The sequence below is a fragment of the Microtus oregoni genome, unplaced genomic scaffold, assembly GCF_018167655.1.
Source record: "Microtus oregoni isolate MIOR12 unplaced genomic scaffold, Mior012 000010F_ref0000083, whole genome shotgun sequence".
In the NCBI taxonomy this organism is placed as follows: domain Eukaryota; kingdom Metazoa; phylum Chordata; class Mammalia; order Rodentia; family Cricetidae; genus Microtus; species Microtus oregoni.
The window spans coordinates 21,455,892-21,473,667 of record NW_024543069.1 but is presented as its reverse complement, the minus strand read 5'-3'; positions in this window follow the sequence as shown (position 1 = coordinate 21,473,667).

Genomic DNA, 17,776 nt, shown 5'->3' with positions numbered 1-17,776 from the left:
CTTGTTGGGGTTAGTGTGGTCTTGTTGGAGGAAGTGTGTCACTGGGGTGAGAAGTGGATTTGGGGTTCAAAAGCTCTCTTTTTTGTCTCTTTTTTTCATGCTGCTTGCGGATTCAGGTGTAGAATTCTCAACTTCTTCAGCACCATGCCTACCTACATGCTGCCATACTCCCTGCCATGATGACAATGGACTAAAACTCTAAAACTGTAAGCAAGCCTCAATTAAATGCTTTCCTTTATAAGAGCGCTGTGGTCATGGTGTCACTCATATCTTCCATCAATGGTCTGTAGATGTCTGAGTTTTCTGTCCTGCCCGGTTCCCACAATCGTTAAGTCCCAAAGATATCACACAGAGGTCTACATTAGTTATAAACTGATTGGCCCATTAGCTCAGGCTTCTTATTAACTCTTGTAACTTACATTAACCCATTATTCTTGTCCACGTGGCTCAGTACCTTATTTAGGGAGACAGTCACATCTTGCTTCTTCTGTGGCTGGGTCAGGGCTGCAGAGGAAATGGGCTTTCTTCTTCCCAGAATTCTCCTGTTCTTGTTGCCCTGCCTCTACTTCCTGCTTGGCTACTGGCCAATCAGCATTTATTTAAAATATAATTGACAGGATACAGATTATTGTCCCACATGTAGATGTCTCTATGTTCTGATCTTCCCACTTGACTTCAGTCTTATATGTCCAGAATGGAGAAAAGGCAAGTGATGGTCTAAACTTTCTGCCTGGACCCAGGAGAACCAGCTGTGCTCCCTCCTGCGTTGCTGGCCCTCTCTCCAATCGGTAGGTTAGACTGTTCATTCTGGATGCTGAGCATGAAGTGAACTGGGGAGAAACGAAAGCAGTAAGCGAGCAGTGATCATTCTCATCTGTAAAGGAGCCTCTTATTTGACTAAGTGACCCATGTCAGTGAAAGGCACAATAGACCTCCTCAAACCTCTGGGCTAGTTCTGACTATTGCTCTCCAGGTGTGCTTACTAATATCTCGCTATCATCTCCAAGGCTTCACTTACCATGAACTTAGGGATTAGAGTTTTGCTGTCATGTTTCATTTCCTACTACAAATGACTCTTGTGTTTTGTATAGGACTGACTTTCCTGTGGGTGATGAATAAATGTTTGTTTTGAAGGGATTATGTATGTGTAGGATATATTTTTCTTTTGGCATATGTATGTGTATATTATATTTATGCATGTGTGTTCACATGTGTGTCGGTGAGCACATTTATTTGTGTGCATGTCTTCCTCAATCATTCTCTACCTTATTCATTGGGGTAGGATATCTCAATTAAACCCAGAGCTCACTGTCTTGCTAGACACATTGCTCAAGAAATGCTTCTGTCTCTGTGGATTCCTCTGTCTTAACTTTCCTAGTGCCGAAATTACAAGTGGGCATCTATACCCACCTATAATTTACCTTGGCTCTGAGGATCCAGATAAAGTGTGGCAAGTGCTTTATCTACGGATCCATCTTCCCAGTCCCATGAAATATTTTCCAGTGCTCCCTTGGTCTTTGTTTTTATGTAGTGCTGATAAATGAGAAAACAATGTATGATACATTCCTATAGTGTTCTAAATGACTCACGTGAAATCACTCCTGGTGGTTAGAATAAAAAAATGTCCTTCATAGACACAAGTATTTGAACACTTTGTTACCAGTTGTTGATCTTGTCTGGGGAGTAGGTGCAGTTTTGCTGGAGAAAGTACATCACTGAGGACAACTTTGAGAGTTTATAGCCTCACCCTACTTCTAGTTCTTTCTCTGCTTCGTGTTGTGACTGAAGATATGATCTCTTAGCTTCCTGCATCAGCTGCCTTTTGCCACATCTCCCCTGCCTTTGGGGATTTATCTTCTGGAACCATAAGCCTAAAATCAACTTTTTGTTTCTTAAAAGTTGCTTCTGATGTTTTCCCACTGCAACAAAAAGTCATAAATACACCCCCCCATGTTTGTTAGCCTTGAATTTAGAATGGTATTTTGAATAATGCTTAATTAAGTCTTTCTTTATATTTACTTTTAGCAGAGTAGAGGCAGAATAGAAAGGAGAGGGAACATACCAACAAGTAAGAAGGTGTTTACCTTTGAGTTGTCCAGGAAATTGCCTTAACCTGTCTTTCTGGTGTGTCAAGTCTACTACAAAGGAAGCCTTTCATAGAGAAGGGACATTGTCCATGGACAGGCAAACAGTCTGTCTTTATAGTTTTATGCTAATACCATGGCATTACACTATTCCTGAGAAACTGTCTGTTCAAGGTGAGGGGAACATTTCCGCCATATTAAACCCTTCATGAACACACATACACACTAAAGCCCAGAGGCAGTCTTACCCGTGTCTGAACCTTTCCCTTCTGACATAGCCCGTTTATGTCCCTGCTACAAGTTTGTACCCTAGAACCTTCTATATTGGCAATTATGTTCTTCCACAAGACTTCAAGAAGGCGCTGCTGTTCCAGGCGTCTAATTGACTCCTTCTTGGCAGCGATTTCATGGCAGCCTGGGGTGGAGTTTCAGTTGGCCTGATGCAGGATCACCTAACTTGTTGCAAGTGTACAGTCACTTCCCAGGAATTAACGCAGTGTGTCAGAGCACAAAAATATAATTCCAGAGTTCCTTGGTCTCTTTAAGATGTGAACTGCTTGTTTTTGTTTTGTTTTGTTTTATTGTTGTTATTTTTCCAGGGAAAGAATACAGTAATAAAAAAGGAAGCGAGACGCTTGAGATCAGGAGAAATTCATGGCTTACTATTTCTTAGAAAGTGGTTATAAGACTGCGTGGCAGAGAAAGCATTGCTTCTATTAAGTCAAGCATAGGATGCATGGCTTGTCTCTAGTCACTTTTAAGGGGAAATAACCACTTTTAAAAAGGCGTGCACACCAGCCACTTGGGGTGGTCCATGACTTGAATCCCAGAGAGACAGACGTAAGTGGAGCTCTGTGAGTCTGAGGCCAGCTTGATCTACATAGTGAGATCCAGGCCAGTAAATGCTACATGCTGAGTCTCTGTCTCAAAAAACAAAAACTGTTCTACAACGGTATTCACGGATACTTGGTGGACTGGAGAGATGGCTCCGTGGTTCAGATCACTGACTGTTCTTCCAGATGGACCCACGTTCAATTCCCAGTACGCATACGACAGCTCACAACTGTCTGTAACTCCAGTTCCATGGGACTGGACACACCATGGCAAAATATCAGTGCACATTAAAAAAAAATAGTAAAAAGAAAAAGAAAGACATCCATACAGATGATATTTCAAATCTCTAAGAGGCTCTTCGTTTTGGATGATCTGTTGCCCTCAACATTTCATGGTAAGCATAAACTTGAGCTGTCAATAGTCACCCTTGGAAGGGGATGAAGCTTCCACGGTGTCTTTAGTTTGCACACACGAGAGTGACACACACTGTGTGTATCGCTCCGCTTCACTCTCTCGAGTCGGTGTCTCTCACTGAGGCAGGAGCGCAGCTTTTTGGCTAGGCTCTCTGGCCTGTGAACTCCCAGGATCTGCCTGTTTGTACCTCCCAGTGCTGGGCTACAGGCATGTACAGCAAAGCCTAGATATTTCATGTGGCTGCTTGTATTTGGAGCACAGCTTTACGCTTTCACAGCAACGTTTTTACCCAATAGTCCATCTTCATAGCCCTCTCATGAGCTGTGTATAAACATTATCATGTGTTCAATTGCCATGTATTCATTCTGATGCTTTTTTTAATTAAAAATTTTTAGGTTAATTTATTTTATTTTATCTGTTCCAGTGGTTTGGCTGAGTCTACATGTATGTACCGCATGCATGCCTGATGCAGTCAGAAGTGGTTGTTAGAGGCCTTGGAACCGGAGTTACAGATGGTTGTGAGCTACCATGTGGATGCTGGGAACTGAACCGGTGTCCTCTAAAAGAGCAGCATGTGCTCTTAACCACTGAGCCACCTCTCCAGCCCTTTTGGTTGGGTTTTATATTCCAAAGTTTGTACTACTTTTTCCCTTAAGAAATAGAAGTAGAAATACTTTTACTTGTTTGTTTGGTGTTGTGTATTTTTTTTTTAATCTTGGGTTTGAGTTCTGTGTCTTTCTTGCCTCAGCTTCCCAAATGCTGGGGTTATAGGTCTGTGTCACCATACCTGGCTTGGAACACAGTTTTAATAGAAACAAAGTATTTTTTTAATGTAAAACTAAAATCACCTAGCATATATATTTCATTAAAATTTACATAAGTTGAAAGCAAGACCCTTCATACTTTGGTCAGTTTGGATTTAATTTAAGAAAAAAAAAACTACAGCTGGGAGGTGGTGGCACACACCTTTAATCCCAGCACTCAGGAGGCAGAGGCAGGCGGATCTCTGTGAGTTCGAGGCCAGCCTGTTCTAGAAGAGCTAGTTCCAGGACAGGAACAACAACAACAACAACAAAAAAAACAAAAAACAAAATCTACAATGTAGAAATAGAAGCTGTGCCAAGAGAAAAGTAAGACAGTCTGAGAAAGATTGTTGATGTGACATTTCCCTCTGTATGCTGTGACTATCATTGGTTAATAAAGGAACTGCTTTGTGCCTATAGTAAGCTATAGGGGAACAGAGCTAGGCGAGGAAAACTAAACAGAATGCTAGGAGAAAGGAGGCAGAGTGAGAGAGAAGCCATGGAGCCACCACCGGAGACAGACGTGCTGAAAGTTTGCTGGTAGGCCACGACCTCGTGGTGATGCACAGATTAATGGAGATGGGTTAAGTTAAGATGTAAGAGTTAGCCAATAAGAAGCTAGAGCTAATGGGCCAAGCAGTGATTTAATTAATACAGTTTCTATATGATTACTTCAGTTCTGGGTGGCCGGGACAAACAAACCGCTTCCCTACTACAGATGGTGGTATTGCCTTTATCTGCAATGTGTGTTACATGTCCTGTAATGGCTATGAAGACTAAGCAGTTGTGGAATCCGCTAGGTACACAGATACATATGAGGTGAGCAGGACAGAGGGCTTATGCCACAGGCTTCTCAGGAAACACACACATATACAACACTTTAAACTATTAGTTTAGGATATACTAAAAAAAAAACAAACAAACCTAAAACTACAGATAACAACTTGTTTGTTAGATGCTAACTGTTTTCAATTGTGTTCTGTTTTTGCCTTCATTTATAGTGGTGTTACTAGATTGTTTGTGTGTGTGCGCACGTGTGCACGGATGTGTACATGCCCATGCACAAATGCGTGTGAGTTGTGCATCTTTAGATTTAATAGTCTGTGTCTGTCAGAATTTTCTACATTAATTTTGGCCATCTTGTCATATTCATTTTCACCCCCCTCCCAAAACATGCAGCTCCTCTTCAGTACCCAGATTTTAAACTATGGTGAGTCTTAACCCTTTCCTCAGCTGTTTCTATGACCAGGCTCAATGAACTCGTGAAGGCACAGACCCATTGAGACCAAAGTAAGAAAGGCACTAAACCCTGGTATATGTGATCACAGCACATACTCATCCCTGTGGACTTCCTCAATTCACAAGACCGAGGGGAAGTCTATGAGAAACCGTAGGTGACTTCCTCCACTGAGTGCCCAGGGGTCCACACTGGACCCCTTGGCCCTACTGATCAATCCTGATATTTAGGGCAGTTCCACTTAATTCGACTTTAGAAGCACAAATCTCCCCCAGCGGCTCGGGTGCTAGTTAACATCCTAATTATATAGCACCTTAGAAGGGATTTGTATGTAGTCATCTGGGAGTCAGGCCCATAGGAAAGGCTGCTGCCTGCTGGCTTCTGCCTCTCATTCTCGTACTCAATCCATGCTTTTATATAATGCTCCAGAGGACAATAGTAGTATATGTTCATACTACAAATGTGGAAAATCTGAACAAAAACAGAGAGAGAGACTTATCTCAGGTCACAGAGCTATTTCAAGACAAGCTGCATGTAAGCCTTAATGACTCTCCCTCCCCGAAGCCTGTGGTTTCCAGTCTGACGCTGCCTCACAAGCAGAAGGCACCCTACGAAACATGCTTGCTGCTTGCTGGCTTGCTTCTCCTGGTAGATGCTCTCGGCACAGAAATCTCAACTCAGAAACTATCAGAATTGGCTTCCAGTGTGGGGATGACACAGCAGTTTACAAATCAGTAAGAGGACCTCAAAATGTCACTCAGTGCTTCAAAATGTTTACTTCTCATCAGAAGACCGGGGCTCTCAAATGTGGAGCTCATTAGTTTCAGGCCCTTTGGCTATTTATACTGACAAAAAAAAATTACGTTCTTTTTTTAGCTCATTCACAGAAATCTTCTTTTAAGTGCTTGGATATCTATAGGAGACAAAAGGTCACATTCATATTCATAACCAAATTTGAAGAGATTTAGAGCTAACCTGTACAGGGAAAGACATGTCTAACTCCAATAATAATTTATTCTGGAAGAAAAAAGGGAAGAATGTACTGAATCTCTCTGAAATTCATTTGCAGGTTTTTTTTTTTTCCCTGAGCTTTGCAGCTTTCCCTAGACTGAATGTGATATCCTGGTTAAAACATCACTTGGACAATCTGAAGATTAAAATCAAGACTGAAAAAAAGTACGGAAGCAGCAGAGGGGAAGTAGTGTTTTCTTCTCCCTACCATTGCGGGGTTCATTGACTGGAAGTTTCTAGCAAAAAGCAGATTAATAAGAGAAAAGCCGACATGGTATTAAACACCGGTGATGGTCACAGGAAGTGGAAACTGGCCAGGGAGTATGAGGAGAGGGACTCTGGGACCTAGCAGTCTTGAAGCTCGTCATTGGCTGGAAACTGGATCCATCCTTGGATCTTATCCAAGTTTGTTTCCTAGCACTGTGATCAAAACCATCACCAAAAGCAACTCGTGGAGAAAAGGTTTATTGGGCTTACATATCTCCATCACAGTCAATGACAGACGTCAGGGCAATAACTCAATGTAGTATTAGGAGCGGCGGGCCTGCTTTTCGTCCCGCCCAGCTCCCGCACTGCTACCTTTACACCAGAAATAACAACACACAAACTGTATTCTTTTAAACACTGCTTGGCCCATTATATCTAGCCTCTTCTTGGCTAACTCTCGCACCTGGACTAGCCCATTTCTAATAATGTGTGTAGCACCCCAAGGTGTGCTTACCGGGAAGATTCTAGCCTACGTCCATCCTGGGTCGGAGCTTCATCGCGTGTCTGCCAGGGAGAGGGGAGCAGGGCCTCTGAGCTCACTTCCTCTTCCTCCCAGCATTCTGTTCTGTTGACTCCACCTGTCTAAATTCTGCCCTATCAGATGGGCCAAGGTAGTTTGTTTATTAGCCAATGACCTTCCTCCATCAACTCAAACAGAATCAGGCAGGGATCATGGAGGGGTGCTGCTTACTGGCTTGCTCCCCAAGGCATGCTCAACCTGCTTTCTTATAGCTTCTTGGACCACCTGCCCAGGGGTGACATCACCCACCATGGCCTGGACCCTCCCCGTCAGTGACTAATCGTGAAAACACCTAACAGACTGTCCACAGGCAGTCTGGTGGAGGCAATCCCTCAATGAAGCTTCCTTTCCTCAAATGACTCTAGTTTGTGTCAAGTTGACCAAGGGAACAAACAAACAATTGAACAAAAGGAACAAAGAAACAAAAAAATCAAACCAGCACAATCCTGTCAGCAAGTCTGTCCTTACCAGTGGTCTCGGACTGCCAGAATAGAGGTCTGCTTTGTTATTATTTTAGCTAAATGAATATCCTTGCCTATATCAGTGGTTCCCAACCTTCCTAATGCTGCAACCCTTTAATAATGTCTTTCATGTTGTGATGACTCCAACCATAAAATTATTTCCATCACTACCTCATAACTGTACCTTTGCTGCTGTCATGAATCATAACGTGAATATCTGTTTTCCGTCAGTCTTGGGTGACTCCTGTGAAGGGGTCACTCATTTCCCAAAGGGTTCACAACCTGCAGGTTGAAAACCGCTGCTCTACATGAGGAGGAGATCCAAACTAAGAGTCAGATGGAGCAGTTGAACCAAACAGCTTGTTCCTGCCCTTGCCCCATTGCAGTTTCTGCTGTAAGGCTTGGGGGAAAAATCTTCTGGACTAACAGTCAAAGGTATCCTATTTGGGGGGGACCTGTTCCTGCTGTAAGTTCCCTCTAACAATCTTATAGGAAAATTACCTTCTGAAACCTACTTTTCTTTTTTTTATTGATTTTATTGAGTTATACATTTTTCTCTGCTCCCCTCCCTGCCTCTCCCCTTCCCTTCAACTCTCTCCCATGGTCCCCATGCTCCCAATTTACTCAGGAGATCTTGTCTTTTTCTACTTCCCATGTAGAATAGATCCATTTATGTCTCTCTTGGGGTCCTCATTGTTGTCTAGGTTCTCTGGGATTGTGATTTGTAGGCTGGTTTTATTTACTTTATGTTTAAAAACCACTTGTGGGTGAGTACATATAATAATTGTCTTTTTGGGTCTGGGTTACCTCACCCAATATGATGTTTTCTGGCTCCATCCATTTGCCTGTAAATTTCAAGATGTTGTTAGTTCTTCTGCTGTGTAGTAGTCCATTGTGTAAATGTACCGCATTTTCCTTATTCATTCTTGAGTTGAGGAGCATTACTGACTTGTTTGACATGGCTTTCTCAGCCTGTGTTCTTCTAACACATAGGACCACCTGCTCAAGGATGACACCACCCACAGAGAGATGGGCCCTCTGACATCAAATCTTAATTGACAAAATACCCTGCAGGGCTTGTCTCTAGGCCAAGCTGGTGGAGGCATTATCTCAGTCCAGGTTCCCTCTTCTCAGATATCTTGAGTTTGTATCAAGTTGAAAAACAGAGCAAAACCAACCAGGACAGTGTGGCATGGTTCATTACGTGTCCTGGAGTCCCAGAGGGAGTTTATTCTGGGGAGGCATCCAGAGAACCAGATTCTTAGGGAGGCAGGACATGGCTGTGTTTGATATGGACTCACGTCCCCTAGCATTGCTGTGACATCACCCTACAGACTTCAGAAGTCACAAGCCGCCCAAATTCATGGAGTAGACATGCGGGCCCCACTGCACAGGAGGAGTGTCAGTTAATGTAGAGCTGTATTTTGAAGGCTTCAGAATCTGTGCTGGGGCCAGACTCTCAATTGCAGATTCCACTTCCAGTTTCTCCAACAGTCTCACAGTGTTTGGCTAGAGGCTCAGGCCCACAGTCCCCAGAAATGTGATGTGAATAGTTTATGCTGAAGATGTTGCGGTAGAAAAGAAGTTGAGAAGTATTTCTCTTAACTGTTCAATTATGCTGCCCTTAAGAGGATGTTATAAAATTATTGCATGCATGTCTGACAAATGTAGCTTCAAAAAAAACCAATATGTGGCATATTAATATATAATATGTAACAGCACAGAGTCGTCCAGTGGGTCCTTATTAAATAAAGTTTTAAAATTTAGTATTTGAGCCTTCCATTCTATCCTGTTACACAGTTGAGCATAAGTGATTTTGTAATGCTAACTCTTCCCTCTTTTGCATTTAGCACACTTTCACAAATCACAGGGCTCCCGTGAGTCCCAGAAAAGGCAGCATAGAGAACCTATTGTTTCAGGCTCCTTCAAACACTACATTTCTCATAAATAATTTCCACTCTACTGCAGCGTGGAAGATTAGAGGCTGGTGACCTCCTGGCTGGATCATTTTAATTATTTGACCAGAAAGTGACTTATAGTAACCTGTACCAGGCTTTCTTTTTAGGAGGGGTTGGGTACCAACCAGCTCCCAAATTATGACATGGAGACTTATTATTAGTTATGAATTCTTGGCCTAGCTTAGGCTTGTATCTGGCTAGCGCTTTAACTTAAACTAAACTGTTCCTGTTTTTTTTTTTTTTTAAATCTACCTTTTGCCGCGGGACTTTTTACCTTTTCTTTTTGTATGTTCTACTTTTCCTGATGTCTTTATGTCTGTCTGTCTGCTGTGTCTGCTGGCTTCTGGTCACAGGTGTGCCCCCCTTTTTCTCCTCATTCTCTTCTCCTTTTCTTCTCTCCTCTTCTCTCATCCTTCTCCAGCCTAGATTTGTCCTCCTATTTATTCTTTGTCTGCCAGTCCCACCTATCCCTTCTCTGCCTAGTTATTGGACATTCAACTCTTTATTAGACCAATCAGATGCCTTAGGCAGGCAAGGTGAAATAAATGCAACATGTCTTTACGTAATTAAACCCACTTCTTGCATGGTTAAACAAATGCTGCATAAACAAAGTAACACAGCTTTACACAGTTAAAGTAATAGTCCACAGCATAAACAAAGTAACACAGCTTTACACAGTTAAAGTAATAGTCCACAGCATAAACAAAGTAACATAGATTTACACAGTTAAAGTAATAGTCCACAGCATAAACAAAGTAACACAGCTTTACACAGTTAAAGTAATAGTCCACAGCATAAACAAAGTAACACAGGTTTATACAGTTAAAGTAATAGTCCACAGCTTAAACAAATGCAACACATCTTTGCCTAGTTAATGTAATATTCCTCAACAGTCACCTTTTCTGAATCTAAGTAAGTTTGTATTTTTTTTTTTTGGATGTATGTATGAATGCTGAACGTTCAACCATTTAAACTCATGCTAGTTCTTGGTTCAAATTTAACAATTTCTAAATAACACAGTTCTAAATAAGACCAGGGCCCAAAGGATCATCCCATGGACAGGAGTTGGCCTAGAGCATCATGCTGATAATGAAAGAAAAGTCTTATGTTAGGGCTTTTGTTATTTAGCCAACAGATTTAGTAGCCTGCTTTGATTTCTAATGAATGTGTCTTTGAGTTAAAACAAAGCATTCATTTGTGTGACTCTTACAATTCTCAAAACAATACTTCTTTTTTTTTTACCCCCTGAAATCAACTGGTTAGATTTTTTTTAATTCTTAACATGTACAGCATTATTGTAATGGTTTTCCAGAAGCCTATAAATGAATTTGATCATAGAGGGTTAACATAACCAAGTCCCACATTTTAGGGCTCCACATGATCCTGTGAAAGAACAGTAGAAAATGTTGGAAAGTGAAATATTTTAAATAGCCTCCTGAAATAAGAAGACTAAATATAGGGGTCACATTTTATTTCCAGGTACCCCACAACACCACCATAGGGCACAGACCTTTGCAGAAAGGCTGAAGGCTCAAGTGGCTCTGGCCAAATTACCAGGTGATATCACGGGAATGGAAATACACAATAATTGGTATTTAAAGCATAACACAAGTTACTCAATATGCTGTCGAGGGCTGCTTTGAAGGTTGTGAAACACATGGACCATTTATAACATTCTGTTATGTATGCATGTACATGAACATATATGAACAAATCACAGAAGCAGGAGGGCAAGGCTGATTCAGAAGAGCAGCAGCCGAGATATGCTTTCCTCCTCTGTTTTATTGGCTATGAACCCAAATTTTCCCATCTATATCTTTTCTACTTCTTTTTATAATTTTTATTTAAATACTACTTCTATTAATTCTTTGAGAATTTTACATAGTCTTTTTGATCATCTTCATCCCATTCCATTTCACTTCCACCGCCTTACCCTACCCCCAATGTCATGTCCCCCCCTTTTTTTGGAAACCTATGGATAGAGTCCAATTTGTGATACCTGAATACTCCTGGGCGTGGGATCATCTTCTAGAGCATGATTGACCTCACAGGAGTCAGAACTTTAAAACAACAACAACAACAACCCTTTGACTTTGCCTCTCCCAGCAACTATCCAGAACTCCTCAACCAGAGGTGGCACTTTGCACCCACCCCTCCCCTCTCCATGCTGGCTTTGCTTCCATTGATCTTGTATAGGTCTGGTCCATGATGTCCCGACTGCTATGAGCTCATACACGCAGCTGCCCTATGTATCTAGAAATCACTATTTTGTTGTAGCCATCACTGTCTCTAGCTCTTACAGTCCTTATGTCCCACTTTCTGAAATGTTCTCTGAGAGTTGGGAGGAAGAGGAGTGATACAGATGTCCCGTTCAGGGATGAGCATCCAGCAGACTCCTCTTCTCTGCATAGTGACCAGTTGTGGGTCTCTGTATTAATCGCTGTATAGGTCAGGGTGCAGGGAACACTGAGGCCATACATCAATATCTTCTCTGAATTTTCGAAGAAGATTTTGATAATTAGAAAGTCAGCTTAAATTTACTTTGCATTTTGCAATAATAGAAATGAAGAATAAGCACAAAAGACAAACAAACAAACAAAAACCCCAAGCCTTGGGCATCTGAATGGGTGCTGAATTCTGGAGGCTGGATTCTACTTTATTAACCTGTTACTAGGAAACCATTCTTCATAGTTTAGCATTTTATTATGAAAAATGAAATATCCAATTATTGTTTAGATATTTTGATGTGTGGTTTAGCCTTTATGCTTTCTTAAATGTTTTGTGATGAATTTGGTGACATATTTTATTTCTTTTCAGAATGATTTATATTGACCTTCTCAAAGCTGTTTTACATTTCAGACAGTTTGTCTGTGACTTTAAAAATGTCTGTGAATTTGTTTCAGAACCAAGGAATTTCTCCAGCAAGTCCCCTCACTAGTTCTAAGGTCACAGTCTTGCCTCTTCCCTCTTGCTGCTGTGACATTATTTGTTAATGAATCCCCGCTGAATGTCTCTGAAGAAAACCCACATGATCCCTAAATCATTCATGGTGTTAAATGCAAAATTATCTGTTATAACTGACTGGCAGTGATTTATTTTTCTTATAAAATAGTGCACCATTTGGAAACAATATGAATGTGTTAATTTTTGTATGACCTGAAGTTTCCTATAACATACCTTATATATGACTGTCCCCGAAGCTAAGTTCAACCATCCTGGGAAGTTCATCTGTGCACACTGACAAAAGGATCATACTAGCTGGACCGGTTGGCTATTTACATCCCGTAAGAGACCCTTACCTGAGAATCTCATTGCTCACTACCACCTGTTGTATACAATTCTGCCTTAATTGCAAGCGGCCTTAATTGCAAGGACTAGAATGTATAGCTGAGGAACACGAGGGGGGAGGGGTCCATTTATGCAGCCCTGGGGAAGCCCCTGTCTCTGCTGGGTGAAGGCTTTTCAGGACCAGCCTGTTTGTGAGGGAGGAGGACCCACCACCCTGCACCACCCTTCATATGTGCTCTGTGAGGAATCCCAATTAACTCAGTGGTTCCCCAAGGTGAATTCTGGTTGAACGGTACCCGGATTTGCCAATGGGACCTTTTGAGAAAGGGTAGATATTGATAATGATGTCTCCTCTTGGGAAGAACTTTTAGCAATAGCATTACAGAAGAATGTCTCTGCTTTTGCAAAAAGTCTGTTCAGTGTGTGGAGGATAAAATTATAGTAATATAGTGATGATAATGTTTGGGATGTTTTAGACTGGGTGGCTCTACTTGATGAATTATCTCATTTGGTTTAATGCTCACATTAAACCAACAAATTATTAGATGGTACTATTATTTCCACTCTTAGAAGAAAATGGATGTTTGACAATTTCCAGCGTAATTACTAACCTCAGACAACAGGTAAGTAGAAGAATTTGGATTTGGATGAAGTTGTTCTGATTTGATCTGTACAAGTCCGGTGTCCTTACTCAGAGCTCTACTGTCTCCAACACAGGCTTGCTCATTTGTATTCTTGGAGACCAAGGAATGTTTCTTTCTGCAGACACTTTATCTTAGTATTTGTTTCCAATAGATGGCAATTAAAACAGACTCAATCAAAATATTGTCTCCCTACCTGCAGAAATCTCGATCTGAAGTATTTCAGTCAGTACTCTTAAGGGGCTTCGCATTCAAATTCTGGGAGTCTTAATCTTCCAGCATCTGATAGTGAAGATGTTTTGTGGAAGCTTTGCCTCTTCCAGATGATGTGTTTTGATTTTTGTTTGTATGGCTTCAAGGTCCAGTCATTGTAAATACTGTCACTTAATAACCTTTCTGAAGAATCCTAAAAGGTATAAATTTGCTCTGTTCCTATAAACTTATATTCACAATCCCTCAACTTCTGCTGTGTAGTTTCCACATTTGGAAATGTATTAAGCCTTTAAAAACAGGCTGTGTCACAACAAAAGCAGGAGCAAAGCCGTCTCTGTCAGTCTGTGGATCAAGGTTTACAATCAGTCTTGAATTTGGTGATCTGGCTTTTATTTGTCATATTTGTTTTTGAAAAAAAAACATTGATTTAAAAAAAAACAAAGTAATGTTTGTTTGTTTATTTTTCCCCAGATGACTCGGATTAAGAGCTCTTTGGAAGCTCATCAGGACGGTTTGGTCATAGAGAAACTCTGATAGTGAGGAGACACATTCAACTCTGAATCCTGTTCCTTGCTGCTTTACTGCATAAGCATAAAGAACTGGGGCAAGAGTCTATTTGTTTGTTTGTTTGCTTGCTTATAGTTTTAGGGAAGATTTCCAAAAGGAGTAAAAAAAAATTAAATTGGGAGCCACTGGTCACTGATATAACATTTTCATTAGCAATATAGAAAGGGGTTGTCCTCGGGTTTCTGGTGTGGTGATGAAACACCACGACCAAAAGCAACCTGGAGAAGACAGGATTTGTTTCAGTTTACAGCTTGTGTCCCATTGTCCAGTGAAGTCAGGGCAGGAAGTCAAGTCAGGAACCTAGAGGCAGGAACTGAAGCAGAGACCATGGAGGAATGCTGCTTACTGCTTGCTCCTCATGGCTTGTTCAGCCTACTTCCTTATAGAACCTAGGACCACCAGCCCAGGGGTGTCACCACCCACAGTGGGCTAGACCCTCCCATACCAATCAATAAAATTCATTAAAGGCTTGTCCACAGGCCAGTTTGGTGGGGATTTTTCTCAACTGAGATTTCCTTTCCCAAATGACTCTAATTTATCTCAAGTAGACATAGAACCAGCCAGCATGGGGTGTTATGACAAGCCTTAATGAAATCAAGTGTACACGTAGGAAGGTGAGGTCAAGTGCACAAATATTTTCTATACATAGAGTCCTCTGGCTTCTTAATCCTGGCCATCCAGGCCATGCAACTGAGAAAGGGGTCTGGTAGAGCAAGTTTGTGCAACACACGCGTGTCATGTTTATCTAGGAAATGGGTCAGAGAAGACTTCAGTGCACAGTTACTAAACACTTGATGTTTAGTTAATTAATTCTACAAATATTTTGAAAAATACTAGTAAGCACCAATCACTGAAATACTCATTTATGGACAAACTTAATGTTTGATTGTTTTAAAAAACCCCTGGATTTTGGAGTGGTTCAATAATGTACATACAGAAAATTCCAAAAGATTTGGGTACCTAGAAATGAGTTTTTTCATAATAACGTTCTAAATGTGGCCTTTGTTATGGAACTGGGCTACAGCCAGAAGCTGAAAGAACCTTGGGAAAAACAGCAGCAAAATCCCTGAGTGCTTTAAGAGAAGTGGAAGCAGAATCCAGGGGAAGCTGGTAGGGTGATGGAGAGCAAATACACCACATGAAGAGTTGTGCTTTCCCGCGCTGCTGGTAGCTGAAAATTGAAAATTACTTAGCTTGGAGACTAAGAGAAAACAAAATAACCATGAAAAGAAAATCATAACAAGCCCTACAAAACCAATAATAATAATAACAAACTTACAAATGAAACCAAACCAAAACATATTTGTTGGCTTCTGGGGAAAAACACATCCATTTTTTTAACCTTCAGTGTTTCCAGAGAAAGTCCTAGCTTTTCAACACAGCTTCTTACACCCAATGCCACTCACTGTCTTCAACAGACCATTGGTTAGGTATGATCAGATGGTCACGTAAGTGATCAGGCGAAGAGATCAAATTACATGATGGACACCGTAGTTCTTACCTGTAATACCAGTACCCTGGAAACTGAAACAGGAGAAGTTTAAGTTCAAGGCCAGCCTAGGCCTTGTGAAGACACCCTCTCTAAAACCAGGAAGAAGTTGTTTGTTCCAGTTTTTCCAAAAGTAACTAAAAGCTAAGAAGTTAGGAAAAATTGTTCTTATATATGGCTAAATGTCTTCTGACCTTGGTCCCGCTTGAACTCTGATAGGAGACTCTGAAATACTCTACCTCGTGGTGGAGGTGTTCAAACAGTAGGTGAGGAACTATGACTGACGTGGCAGAAGTGAAGATTTCTAAAGAGACATTTGTTATTATCATATGGTGATTACTCAATGTAATTATCAGACTATTGAAACAATGGATCCAAAGAAATGAGAATTTCCCCAGGAATCTCATATGGGGAGAGGGAAAAGCCTCCCACCAGAGCAGGGCTTGTCTGCTGGGAAGAGATTTCACACAGCAGCTCTAACAACCTGTTAGACCACTTTATAGGATGAGCCTGAAGCCCAGACAAGGACGGGTTGACTGTGGGCAGACCCACACCCTGACTGGGCTGCTTATATGTGCATATCCTTGGCTTTCTAGTTAAATTTTGATTTTGATCTTATGTCAGGACCCTGAAGGTGAGAGTTGCTGGGTTTGGGTGGTCGCTTTGTCCTTCTTCCCAAGGTAGACATATTGAATCTCTCTCTCTCTCTCTCTCTCTCTCTCTCTCTCTCTCTCTCTCTGTCTCTCCTTCCCTCCCTCCTTCTCTCCTTCCCTCCCTCCCTTCCTCTGTCCCTACTATTAGAAAGATAGGAAGGAAGGAAAGAAGGAAAGGAAAGAAAAGAGAGAGAGAGAGCGAAGAGAGAGAGAGAGAGAGAGAGAGAGAGAGAGAGAGAGAAAGATGAAGAGCCAGCACTAGTTATACAAAGAACCAAGATAGCACATGCTCCCACCATTCCTGACAGGGACAGGAATAGTCTGAGGAGCTGGAGAATAAAAGACACAGCTAGGTGAGACTGTCTGATTACTTTTCTGAATCTCCCCTCAGAACACCATGGGTGTTCTGGCTTATTTCTCTTTCCTGCCCTGTCTCTGTATTCTTACTGCAGTATCAAATAAATGTTGCAGACACTGGAGACCTAGCTTTTGCTTCAATTTAATTTAATTGATGAGTTTGGAAACTTCAGCTGATAAGAAACATTTTCAATCCAAATTGCCACTAGATTATTTTATATTATATCCCTAGAATTCATGTGTCATGCTGAATCCATGATAGAATTCATGGCTCCTATTATGTGTGAAGGCCATTTTCTAAATAGAGGGAGAGGAGAGACTGTGGGTGGATCTTTAAAGGGCTGCCTTTTGCAGGCACCTGGTTCTTTCTGTTTGCTTGTCTGTTTTTGAGCTATTTTTTCTTTCATTGAAAATAGGATTTTTTTTCATACACTACAGTTTGATCATGGTTCCCCTCCCCCAACTCTTTCCAGTTCCTTTCTACCACCCCTCCCATCTAGAGCCACACCTTATCTGTCTCTCATTAGAAAACAGTCATCTCAGAAATAATATAATAAAACAAGATAAAACAAAACCAAAACAAACAAAATGAAATAGGACAAAACAAACAAACATAAGAAAAAGAGCCAAAAAAAGCCATGAGAAAAGCGTATAGATGCAGAGACACACACATTTGCACACACAGGATTCCCATAAAACACAAAACTAGAAGTCAAAATAAATACACAGAGGACTTGTAAGGTTAAGAAGAAACCTGTACGCTGACAACACATTGTGAGAAACAGAACCCCCAACAGCATCATTCATTCTGTGCTGACGGTCTACCACTGGGCATGGGGCCGACCTTTAAGTGGGGTTTGGTTCTCCAGTGAGATTCCCATGGAGAAACCTAATTTTTCATTTGCAAGTAGTTATTGTCAATTGGAGATAGCTTCTGGGCTAGGGATGAGGGCGTGTGCCCACTTCTCTCAGCTCTAGG